This window comes from Rhinolophus sinicus, linkage group LG02 (genome assembly GCF_036562045.2).
Source record: "Rhinolophus sinicus isolate RSC01 linkage group LG02, ASM3656204v1, whole genome shotgun sequence".
In the NCBI taxonomy this organism is placed as follows: Eukaryota; Metazoa; Chordata; class Mammalia; order Chiroptera; family Rhinolophidae; genus Rhinolophus; species Rhinolophus sinicus.
In genome coordinates, this window is record NC_133752.1 from 156,681,533 (window position 1) to 156,695,231 (window position 13,699).

A 13,699-nucleotide genomic window follows, 5' to 3' on the forward strand; every position below is an offset into this window, starting at 1 on the left:
AGCAGGGATATTTCCATTTTATGTCCTGAAGTCTGAAAGTGATCTGGATGACTGATGTCTAAATGAATGATTGAGATGTCCTTGCTAAAGACAATTTGATGAACAAAACTATTAACTGAGTTCATTTTATCATCCTTAAACCAAACAAAGGGGCATTTTAAACCTCAGAATGGTAAGGAATAAAATGGAGACTGGATGATTTAGAACTGGTTTAACTTCAGTGCAGTAGTAATGCAAAAATGAGTAAACAGCCTCATCCACATCTCATTAATAATTAAAAAATACTCTCAAATACTCTCAAATCAATTGGTGTATATCTGCACAAACTATAATCTCAGACAGTTGAAGAATACTAAGGCTATCTACACTTATTCATCTAGACATGCAACTTACTCAAGACTACCTCATATTATTTTAATATCATCACTTTGGATAATTTTGATTAGGTCCTAAAATAGAAACAATAATGGATTCAGACTGTGTCTGTATCTTCTGAAAGCTTTCTCTTAAATGTAAAAAAAAGATCAAGGAATATATTGGAGGCTTTAACAATTCCATTTTGTTTTATGACACGTAAAGGAGCAGAGTTTTCAGTGACTACTCCTTTTACCATATTCCTTCTTCGTAGCCCTGCAAGATGCACCTCATGTAACAGTTGAAAACTATCAAATCGATTCAGTCTTAAAAATCAAGAGAAACAAAAGATAATTCTGGCCAAGTCCTTAGAAACTTCAAGCTAAACGACTTCAAACTGATATTCTTTAGAAAAATAAAAAAATGAACAAAGTTAGATTTATTATGAGTAGATTTCGTAAGGAACAATATAGATAGTTTTGCAACGCATGTCCATTGTAATGGAGTTCAGAAGAAAATGAGCAAGTTATTGGATACTTTTGTATAAAACACAACGTATTATAATTTAAACAGAAATTAACAGCATCCCTTTCATTGCTAAAGATGTAAGATTAACAAATTTAGTACTTTAATGTTATTCTCTAATAAGTTGATTGGTAGATTGACTGACTCTTTACTGGATTCATATATATTTCCCCTAGGTTATTACTCTGTATCTTACAGGAAATAAAGTAGATAAGTGCTTACCAATCAGAGTTTAACTTGCTTTGGTTTATATGGCATGGCTAAGAAATTGTTTGAAAACCTTTATTTCAATATTACAGATCACTTTCAGGTATTAGCCATTATACAAAGGTATCTAAGAAAGTGTTGTTAGCATTCCATACTTCATGGACACCCAGTCTCCCTAATCGAAATTCTTCAGATAAAATAAATCAGAGAGCCTAGCATAATGTCCAACACTAGTTAATTCTGGTAAATCCCAACCAAACATTATTACTGGTACTTGCAGAACCCGAGGGTAGATTAACAGAATGGACTGAGACGTAATTGTGCGTCAGTTTTGTAGGAAATGGTTCAAAGATTGATTATGATTTCCACTCTATAATGTTTATTTTGGGGTCAATCATTAATGTAATTTTTGTATTTGTTCATGTTTTACTTTCCCTGAATAATTTACCTTACATATATATTAATGGCATAAAATAATCCTTAATCAAGAGTACAGCTTTTAATGTTGGTGTTAATGGTAAGTTTACTCTTTTGGTCTTTATACTTTTCCTTTTAGAGGTGTGAAAGTTATTAACTGTTACATGAACATTTTATTTGTACTTCACAAGCAGTTTGAGAATTGGTGAGGCCAGATATTATTAATTTTAAAAATGAGCAACCTGAATCTTAGAAGGATAAAGCCATTTGTCTAAAATATCAAGAAAATAAATTCAGATTTACTGGTTCTTAGTCTAGTAGCTTGATGGTATATTACCACACTAATATTTGCTGATCATTCTAACTGTACAGGGATATTTTGTTTTGATATTTCATTACTTCTTGCTTAGTAATATGTATGTATCACAAATTATATCACAGTACAGACTTATATTTGATTATTTTGTCTGAAAAGGCAACTCATGGAGAAATAAATGATTTTCCTCCTTTTTACCCCATCCCTACTACCTTTTTTTTTCAGTAAAAGAGCTAATGCTCTAGATTCTCTTTGTACTACAAAGCCATGATATATAATTCAATACAGCACAATTTCAGTAGGAGTTTCATCTTTGAAAGACCTAAGATTAAGTACCCTTTCCAGCTCCAGACATATGATACACATCCCTGAAAGGCCTTGGAAATAATAATAATAACTTAATCAGAAAGCACCTTTGAAATATCCTTTCTTCAGTTTATTACATCTGTATCTCTGTAAGAGAAAACTGGATATAGTCAGATTAGTGTTTCTCAGAAATTCCAAAATACTATGTAAATCTCTTGACTGAATCAAAACAGGTGAAGGTAATGCTAACTCATAAGTTATTCATGTATTTAATTGCTCATTATATATGCATTAATGCTTCCAAAAGAATTTGTGAGAGCTTACGTAGTCAGTAAAGTTTTAACAGTAATAATAATAATAAAAAAATGAGATCCCAGCATGAAGGGACTCAAGTAATCTAGCCTAATATACAAACTACTACTTGAACAAAAAAGTAGCTATAATTTTCCTAGCTGCCAATGCAGTGCGGGGGGTGGGGGGGAGGAGGAGGAAAGACAACTTATAGTTCATATCTAATAAAAGTATAAAAGTGATAATTTTAATAAAATTATTTTTTCCCAATTGAACACTAAGAGGAATTTTGACTTTACAGAAATATCATTCGGGAACAAATAATTTAAAATAAAATTGTTAAAGAATATCAGATGCATTTTCATATACAAATTATTATATTAATTCTCATGCCAAATTACAGTCCCAAGAATCCATTCTATCTAAGTGCAAAGCTTATTGTTCCTATGACAAAATATGTGTAGAGTTCAGAAACTCTAGGGGAACAATGCACACTCCCTAATGCTGTAACTCTACAGCTCCCTGTTGAGGAATATGCCTGTGGTGTTACAAGTAAGATATAATTCTAATTGCTATCAACATTATAAACTCACTGTTTTTAAACTTTCCCCTAAAGATCTTTAAAACTAATAAAATTCAAAAAATTTGCAGTCCACATGTTTAATTGGCATAAATAGGTCACACCATGTTTGAAAGTTACACAATTTGAAAGGAGTAACCACTAATGAATTTAGTTTTCTTTTTCCTTAGAAAAATCAGTTAAAAAAAAAAAGAGAGAGAAAAAGAAAAAGCTTTCGCTAATTTGAATTACTTTGCTACAGATATTAAAAATGAAAAAAAAAAGTGCTTTATGGATTGATAATGAATAGGAAGAAGAAAATGTGAACTTAAGTCTGCAGGAGACTTCATGGAAGCCTTTGAATTTTCAAATACCCTCACCCCCCATTCCTGCCACCATTTTTTTCTTTTAAACAGGTAGATTTGTTCTGTCCTTTTCATATCAATTGTCCATATGAGTTTACTGTTTCCCTAACTACCACTGCAGTGCCATTACTAAGGCAGTTTCTTCTATCACTGTAAACTGAACATTTTCCATAAATTTGTTTGTTGAATTAATTTTAGATCAGGTTTAAAAGTCATTACATCATTCAGTTTCCTCAATTAACTCAATCTGTGTATAATCACTTTTATTGCTTATGTAAAATACTTAATTTCCATCCTACTTATATATTTTTGATATTTGTTGATAGCCTAAACATAATCATTCCAGTCTTAACAAAATAATAAATAAATAGGGAGCTATATTTCTTTGTAATTTGTCTCATATGCAATTATATAATGGTTTATAAAGATTAAATACTAAATTATTTGTAACTATCTAATCACATGTAAGACAAAAAATCATTTTCTAAACAAAACTAAAATATTGTGTTTTATTAACTCATTTTTAAATATTTTTGTTACTCCAGTGATGGCATTTAAATAAATATACAAACACACTGCTTAGCACAAAGTAAAAAATGAATAAACATTGGTGTATCCATTTCTCCCCTTAAATATTGCTCTATTCTATCAATAAAAATGTGTTGCTGTGAAACACATTATAACATTTACAAGGAATTAAATTAAATTTGTGTTCTTCATTCTTATTTTCTCCAATTGGTAGGCAATATGAATGTTATAGTTTTTCTGCATTTAATATCTATTTCATAGCTATGCTTTGCTGGACTAATTTAACCTTAATAAATCTTCTGTATGAAAAATGGATATTCATACAATCTCCATTTCAACTTTAACACATTTACTCTTATTTCTTCCTAAATTATAAGCCACTAAAATTTGTTTTTAATAATGTAACCAAAGCATTTATTTTCAGCACATCAATTGACCCATGACTAGCTAAAAAAGTAAGTTTATATTGATGCCGAGCATGTCTTTACAGCTGCTCATTTCCTAATCAATGTTCATGAATGATTTCTTCCAACATTATATTTCTGAAGTTAAGAACTATAATAAGAATGCTACATGTTTTGAATCACAGAGGAATGATTTTCTTTCATTGCAGATTTCTCTGTTTTCTTAAGAATGTTTCTCAAAAAAGATAATTTAGAGATGTGAAAGCAATTCACTAAAGAATATTTTCCCATAAATAAAAAGTTAATTACTAAAAGAACATTAAAGCTGAATCAAGAATTCTACAATTAAGAAAAAAATACTGCAATTTTTACGTTATTATTGAATTCTTAACCATTTATGTTTTGAAACTTTTTTTTCTATATGTAGATAGGTATTTAAATCCTTAGATAGTGTCATTCATCATAAACTCAGTTTTCACATGTAAAAATTTAAAAAATTTTATATGACCCCCTCCAACTCTAAGATTTCATTTTATTATTGATGAGGGACTTGAGAGACAAATTCTAAATAATCTCACTCTTGGATTACCAAAAATATTTTCTTCATTATTGCATGAAGCATCTATTTGGTGAAAGGAAATCTTCACCAAAAGGCATTATTTCCATAGGTAACGGCTACACTTGACTGGAGGAAAAAACATAGAAAACAACATTTGTGAGTCTTCTTGCATTTAATAACTTCAAAACAATCACTGTGCCAAAGAATTTTCTTCCTATAAAAATGATTAAAATATGTAATTTATTAAAAAAAAACAATATCCATGTTTTCTTGCAAAGATCTCATCCAAATATATCTATATAAAAATTTGGCCATGTTCTTTTTCTTCTAGCTAAGTATTCTGGCATAAATAACCACTTTTCTCAATATCTTTATTATTTCTGCTTAATCCTACTCCTTTCCAGAATTCCTCAAGTATTTAACATCTTCAATAACTTCCAAAGAAACATTCTACTATTTCAAGCCATCTTTAACAACATGACACAAACTCAATCAAACACATTTTTTAACCCAGATCTCTGTTTATCTTGCAGGTCATTTATTTCTAGCACTTTGTTTTATATAATTTGTCCTTTAGCTATGAGTAGGTCACAGTATGTAACATATTCACTGCTTTTTAATACTTTCTTAACATTCCTATTGATTCATTGTAGTCATTTGACTAAAACTATTATGGATTATAAATGTTACATGAGTAAGAAAGACCCTATTATGGTTACATTAATGACAAATATTTTCCAACTATTTACAATATATCAGGCAATGTGCAAAATGCTGGGGATTTGGGCATTAGCAGAACAATAATTGCTCCCATTAAGTCTAAAAACATGTTGAATGTTACTTAAAATAATTTAAAATATTTTAATTATTTTCATTACTTATATAACTTAAATTCTACATTAGACATAATCTTTCTTTCATTAAAATATCCACAGTACTTTTTCTGGGCAGGATATGTGTTCAATTTTTAAATCACCAAAAGTTTTTACATGCATTTTCTAATCAATGTATCAACAAAAACTGTATGCTCATTCCAACCACTTGAACTTGCCATTTACAACATACTCTTTGTAAAAACTATCACAAAATGTACTCACTGGCGGAGGTAAGATAGAGGGTGCTTTGAGACAAAAGGTATCTAAATCATGTTCCCTAAGCCAGTTGGTCTTCATTGAGATTCAAGCCCACACTCATGGAGAAACTGAAATTGTTGACATGACATTCACATCTTCCATTATAGGTGTATTTTAGGTCCAGCTACAATCCATCCTCATCCTTTCCAACATTTGCTTGTGCAGTCTTCAAGTTACATGATACTACCAGTATATCCTTCCAATAAATCCTCCCTCTGCTTATGTTAGCATGAGAGTTTTTTGCCATTGGAAAACAAACAAACAAACAAACAAACAAAACCAACCCTACTATTACAGGATTCATACTACACTTGTTATATACATTTAATATAATTAACTTTCTCCCCAAACACTGTCTGATGGTGTGACAAAAATAGTGTCTTAGAATTAATAAAATTTGATAACATTGATCTGTGATATCATTCATTAAACATATTTATTGAACATCTGTTATATTCATGGCACTGTATCAAGGAATGCAGTGATGAACAAAACAGATGTGATGTCCTTTCTATTCTTCAGTCATATATAGACTTCTCTGGTTAGTATCACTCTTTCTCCTGAAAGAGTCAAAAAGAAAAAACGGGGCGGGAGGTTGTCTTAAAACATCTCCCTAGTGAAAAGAATTTTAAGAATATTTTTATCAATAATTCATATTTCAGAGACACCAATAATAACTAATTAATATTAATGTATTGAAAACCTGTTATTCATCAATGTACTCAGTAATAGTTAAGCTGGGTACATGTATTGGACATCTTGTAAAATGTATGTATTTTCTCAAATGCATTTTGTTCCTTATCCATCAGTCAAATTTCCCATGCTTGAGCAAAGTGACCTTTTTTAAACTTAGATTATGTTTACTAGATTTTCCCCAATGTATATCTGACTTTCTTCCAATTAAAAATATCTCATCAAAATTTATTTGCAACTTTGTACTGGCTTTATTATGTCCATTTTAGTTAAGATTAAAAAATAAATGAACAAGCCTATGAATATAGGGATCCAAAATATCACTGAATATATACATGCGTTGACATTTGAACGTTCCTGTAAAGTGCCAAGAAAATTTAGCGAAATTATGGGGATACAGAAACATTAATCTCCTAACCTTGACCCTAGAGTTTCAGTAATAGTGTAACCTCCTGATGATTTCTCCCATCTTTAAAGTGTGGATCTCATAGTCTTCTAAAGAGAATTAAATGAGATAATGCATTTAAGCACTATACAGATATTTTTAAACTGCTCTATGTATCCTTTGATTGACTCATCTTGGAAGTTACCTTTGATGGCTTCCCCTAATTTTGGCTAGAGCCCAATTTACACGCATTAGTGTATCTGGTTTACACCTTTACAAAAGCTAACATTATCCACTGAACTTTATGTTTGTTCCTCTCTCTTCTTCATTAGACCATTTTTTCTATGGAAACACAGAATATCCTTCTCTTTGCATAGTCATTGTACATAGAAGGAGCTTAATAAACATTTGCTGATTTAATAAATTAGTGTGTTCCCTGACATCGAGATACGGAGGGTGACATACATATCTGTTACATGTATACATTACATTTCATGTGTTAAATTGTACCATAGTATCTGATATATATATATATATATATATATATATATATATATATATATATGTATAAAATAATCTGCTTATTCCACTAGAATACAAACTCTGATGGAAAGGTTCATGTTTTATTTATCCTTATATCCCCAAAGTCTGGTGTAATCGCTGACATGCGTGTAGGATTTTTTAAAATATGGTTTCTCAGCTCAAGAGAATTACTCCTGCAAATGCATTTTAAAAATGGACACTTAGAATTTGGGAAGATACTGCTACTAGCCTTGTGTTCAACAGTTTAATTCTAGGGATTATAGTGGCAACTAAGAGCATCACTTGAAAAGAATAGTCATATAGCCCAGGCAACCCTTGATAAATGATCTTTGCTTCTGTGTGTGAGATTAATTGGAAGTCAGATATTTCAGAAATGATCGTATTTGCTAAAAACATCCAAGTTTCAGGCATGTTGGCATTAGGGCCTGGCTAGTAAAATAGATAGCAATAGATTTGCTTGAGAAATATAGTTGACAGTATCAGAAAAATAAGCTTATAGGTTATATGGGAGAACAAAAAGAAGGAGTGGTGTTAATTGTAAATTTTTATACCGTATTTCCTGAAAATAAGACCTAACCAGATCATCAGCTCTAATGCATCTTTTGGAGCAAAACTTAATTTAAGACCTGGTATTATATTATATTAATTATATTATATCATATTACATTATTTTATATTATGTTATATTATGTAAGACCCATTATTATATTATATTACATTACATTATATTATATTATATTATATTATACTAAGTCTTACACTATATTAAAATAAGACCGGATATATATTAATCTTTGCTCCAAAAGATGCATTAGAGCTGATGGTCCGGCTAGGTCTTATTTTCGGGGAAACACAGTAAGTGGATAATGGAAGTGTCTGTTCCACTTAGAACACATGTATCTCTCTGAAGGTCAATCAGATTAGCCATATTAAATCAAGCCTCTCCAACAAATATTACTGTGCATGGCACTTTTATATTAATCTATAATGATAACTGTCACTTAAAAACTGCTTAATACATTACATAATATTATTGTTTGTAAGCACGACCAATTGTTGAAGACTATAGTGATTTAATGGTAGGTAAGTCTGAAGACAAAAGAGCAACCAAATGACTTGTAATCGTTGAGACATTGCTACTACACTTTTAACAAAGACAACACAAGAATTTTTTCTAAAGATAAGGTTATATTCAGATTTTCCATAGTCTGACAAACTTTCTGTTTAGTAGGGGTTAAAGTTCTTACTTTCTACTTTTATTACTTCTCAGTGTTATTTTCCAGCCAATTACTCATATATTAACCAAACCAGGGCCAGAGCTCAAATTAGATGAAACAAGACTAGAAAACAAAATCAAATTTATAGTTATAATAATTTTACAGAATACATTTCCTCATTGGTAAGCATCTCTCAATTTTCTCCTAAAATTTCCCTCTGTAAAAAAATGCTGCTTATCTGTATTTCAAAGCACTTTTTAAAAAATTATGATAAAAGTCATTTTCCCGGTTCAAGTAAAGGAAAAAATTGTAGTTATGTACTATTATTTTCGCCTAATTGTTCTTGAACTTGGGTACCCTCATACTGACCTATTTGGTTCATCATCAGTCCATTTAATTCACCTCTTGCCTTCCTACTCACCTAGTTCCTCAATAGATTCTCCTGTTTGTCACCAAGCTTCTCTTCTTGCCAACTAATATATTATCTTCCATCTGTTTAAATTCCTATGTTCTTTCTGGCACAGCTCTGCCTCCAGACTCCCTCCCAGCCACCTACCTCGCTGTCCTTCCATCTGCTAGCATGACTAGTATTATTTCTAACCTATTCCCAATCTAAATCATCTCCAATTTTCAATTTGGATTTTTTTTATCAAAGCTTACCTCTTAAAGGGCTATTGTGATTGTAATAATAACTTATAATGATCTAACCTTGGAGTTAGAAAGGGAAGTTAATAGTTATACACCTTAAACATGCATTTAATATTTGAATTATCCTACTTCTGAAAGTCATTTATACTTCTCAACTTCTTTCAGTGATGGTGTTTTGAAGTAACAGAGTACACCACTGAAAGCTACCACTCATGTATTTTCGTATATATTCTTTGGACCACTACTTCCGTGTGGCCGAATTCTTGTTAATCTTCTGGTTAACTGTGTTTGGTTCATTGTTCTAAAGTTTTGCACTCACTGATTAGCAGCAATCTTTTCTTGGACACCACATTCTCAAGACAGTTCCATTAAATTTTTTAGGCTTAATGTGGCAGAAATATTTTTTAATTAGAAAGCGTGTTCTAGCTGCCTACAGAGTATCAAAGACATTAGGTAAACAACAGTAGCATTTGGTAATTACATTTTTGGAATTTGATATTTAAGTAACATAAAGGTAGCATTTTTCCTCGACATTGATTTAGTTGCTTGACAAGGTAGATGTTTGGTTTCAGGTAGCATATATGACACACTATAAATTAAAGCAGTTTCAGGAAAATATTTGAAACTTTCGATAGACCTATGTAGCTTGATATAAGATTAAAAACTTCTAATTGTCCATTCATATTTCTAGAGGATACACCCACACTCTATCAACCACAACTTAGAACAGAGTGAAGCTACGTTCATAGGCTGTTCACTCAGAATTACCCATAAATTCAAAATAATATAGCCGTTTAATACAAGGGTAATGATTTTTAAAAAAATAAAAGAGATCTGACTGATTTATTTTAAGTAGTGGTAATATTTCTATTAGTGTTAATTGTTGTTAAATAAGTTTTCTCATTTTGTCTTAAAGTAGGTTTTATTACTATTTAGTTAAGGTAAAGCCAATAGATCTGCAGATGACTGCCCTTGAAAAGATAGCTTATAATACAGATTCCCAAGAGGAAGGAGCATGCCATGCCATGAAGGTTGGAGGTGGGGGTGGAGTTACATGGAATCATGAAGGTTGGTCAGGAGGCCCGGGGGAAGGGAACTGTAAGCAAGAGCCTTTATTGTGGTTTTTGTAGGAAGGAGGCAAAGTAAAAGAAGATTTAGAGTTGGCTAGTTTAATTTCAGGGATCTCTGGCACATGGGGTCCTTCTCTGGTTCTCTGGTACTTGTCCCTGGGGTCAACAGAGCAAGAGGAAAGTGGCCCAAAGTTATAAAGATGGTGGTGGAAGATGAGGGCTCTGACTGGTCACTTTGTATTTGAAAAATGCATTGAAGGGCGAGTTGTTTATTAAATCCAGTAATTAGCTAACCCTAAGAGGGGCACTCCCTCTCTCTAGAATACAGAAAATAACAGACATAGTTAATACAATATTTAATTTAGGATTAACAACCATTAAAAATAAATGTTGAGGATTCATGATTCTAGGGTCAGAAAGTCCTTTAACATTAAATGCCTATAGAGAGATTAAATAATGTCTATGAGGGCCCAATAACTATAAAATCAAGTATAAACATGTTATTCTGGTAGTCAATGTCTTAATAACCTGTTTCCACCTTGTTTATTCTTAATGCTATCTATCCATTCCCTCTATTTCAGTCCTGACATTAAAATATGTATTACTAACTTTTACCTCCATCCCCTTATACATATTCTTTTCCTGGGCTCCATTTTAAAATTTTGAGTATGGTTCTTCATTTTCCCTATGACACTAAAACTTTTGAGCAAATATTTTAGCTGACAGTACACTGTAATATTTTTTCCTGTATCTGAATTATTTGTTCTATTGAAAACACAGCCCTTCATCTTTTTTTGAATCTACAGAGATGGAGTACCTAGCAAAAGCACACAAAATGATCTCTAATAAATGTTCCTCATTACACTGAGTTGTCTTATGAAAGGAAACTGACTGGGAAACAAACAAAAAAAAATGGGGTGAAATGTATATTTATAATCAGAAGAAATAAATTGCTGAAATATGCATGAAGCTATATTAAAGTGAACATCCCTTGGAGTCAACTCCTAAGACAATATATAAAAAGAAAATTATTCATAAACTAATTTCTTAGAGGAAATATTTTAAGGAAGCACTAGTTTTATCATTTTCTCTAATGGCAGAGAAAAGAAGATGAAATCTCTTGGTATCACTCTTTGTTATAAATTCATACTTGAAGATTACTGGGAACTTGACAAAGTTTATAACTCATCAGGGCTCTGTACTAAAAAATCCTACGGGGATTTACTTGTTATATAAATATGAGTTCATACTTAATCAATTTGTATTTGTTTCAAGTTTGGAAATGGGCATACTATCTCTTTTAAAATTCTGTCACTCTCTTAATCTTATATAAGTGATTCATAACTTACGCACAATTCTAGCTTATAGTTAATGTTGAATATAGATCATACAGAGATATATATAGCTATAGTTTCCTATGTAGGTTTATTATGATATGTGTGCAAACATCCCTTATTAGTATAAGTATTTATTCCACATAAGAAAATTGATAGTTTACCATTTTAAAATATTCTTCTCAACTTATTTCTCACTCTATATAATGCTTAAAATTCATTTTAAGTAAATTAAAAAACCTTATATTACTGAATATTTCAGGATTCTTATAAATTGATTTTAAGAGGTATTAGTAACACACATCAACTAAGATTTAAGTATATTTTTCCTTCAAATGTGCTTATATTTGATGATTCACTACTTCTTGTTCCATATCTCCTCTTTCCTTTTATTATATCTTTTTTTACATCTGTAGTCTCCTTTATAACTGCATCTAATATGATTATACTTTGCCATACTCACAATCTAAACTCATTTTCATGTTTCACCTCATATATTGTGGTTGATATTCAAATAGTCTCATTAATTTCTTGGTAGTTTCTCTGAACTGATACCTATAAAGATTAATTATAACTGCTTTGGGAGTTGGGAATGGAGCACATTTCATTTCAGATTTCCTTCACATATTCCAGGAAGTATTCTTTATCTGACCATAAAGTATTTTCAATGAGATTAATGGCTTCCATTGAGACTAGACAATGACAGAGAGATTTAGATAAGTACATGTGCAGTGTTACATGGACCCCTTTGTTTACACAATCTTCCTATGTTAACTCATCAATTTCACAGCTATGAGCTTGTCACCCAGCATAGGGGCTTTTCTCCTCCTACTGTCACCTCTGCCAGGTCCAACAAGTAGCACTGTCATTATACTCATCACTCAGAATTCAGTATGTGTCATTAGGTAATAAATATCTTTAAGTTTCTGCCCCTTCCATTCTTTCTTGTTTTCCTTTAGATTTCATTTTACTAGCTCTTCATGGGCCACCTCGGCCACGAGGCGTTTGAGCTGAACTGAACAATATGACTCAGCATCAGGAGACCTCCAAGACGGATAGGCATTTACTCCTCCTGCCTTTACTCCCCTCCCTAAGGAAACACTCCACGTGTGAGTTTCTGCCTTTACCTAAATAAGATCCGCTTGGAAGATTTTAAACACATTGTACAATGCTGTGAGTTTTGTGCCACTACACCACCAGGCAGTTGACAGGAAACCCAAGTAACAGAGTAACAGCATAGCAGAATTGAAATGCACTGTAAAATGCTTGAAACATAGCTTTCCTGTCTTCTTATTTTTATTCCTCTATTTTTCTTTCTTTTTTAAAAAATAAATGATGCCTGTTTTACAAAGCGTACTTGGCCTTATCTGTTACTGGGTCTTGATAGATTATTTAGCAAACATATTTTTAAAAATAATATCATTAACATACCTGAGGAAGTAGATATACATACACATGATACTACATATGTTTTATAAATGATAAATTATAATGTATATATATACATATACCTATGGATATATATATTACTATGTGCTTTTATATATATATATATATATACACACACACACACTAATAGTGTAAATACACTGTTGAAAAACATTCTTAAAGAATTTAACTATATCTAGAGTTCCTTAACATTTGTTTATGCTATTTTCTCACCATAAAGTGATGTTAAGGAATTCATATCATACTACACACTATTTGCATATTTATTAATCATTTGCCATGATAGTTAAGCAAGCAGGTTTAATTCACAAGAACTGGCGATAGTAAAAAACTATATTTTCCAGTTTTGCAGTTTTTGTAAATTTTATTTGGCTTTTATATAGTAGGTTGTATAAT

At 31.2% G+C, this 13,699-nt stretch overlaps 1 protein-coding gene across 6 annotated transcripts in view; it reads right to left on the minus strand.

The window, feature by feature from the left end:
- CNTN1 (contactin 1) overlaps positions 1 to 13,699 on the minus strand; it is a 289,760-nt gene that overhangs the window by 168,447 nt on the left and 107,614 nt on the right. The gene's annotated exons all lie outside the window — the stretch shown is intronic.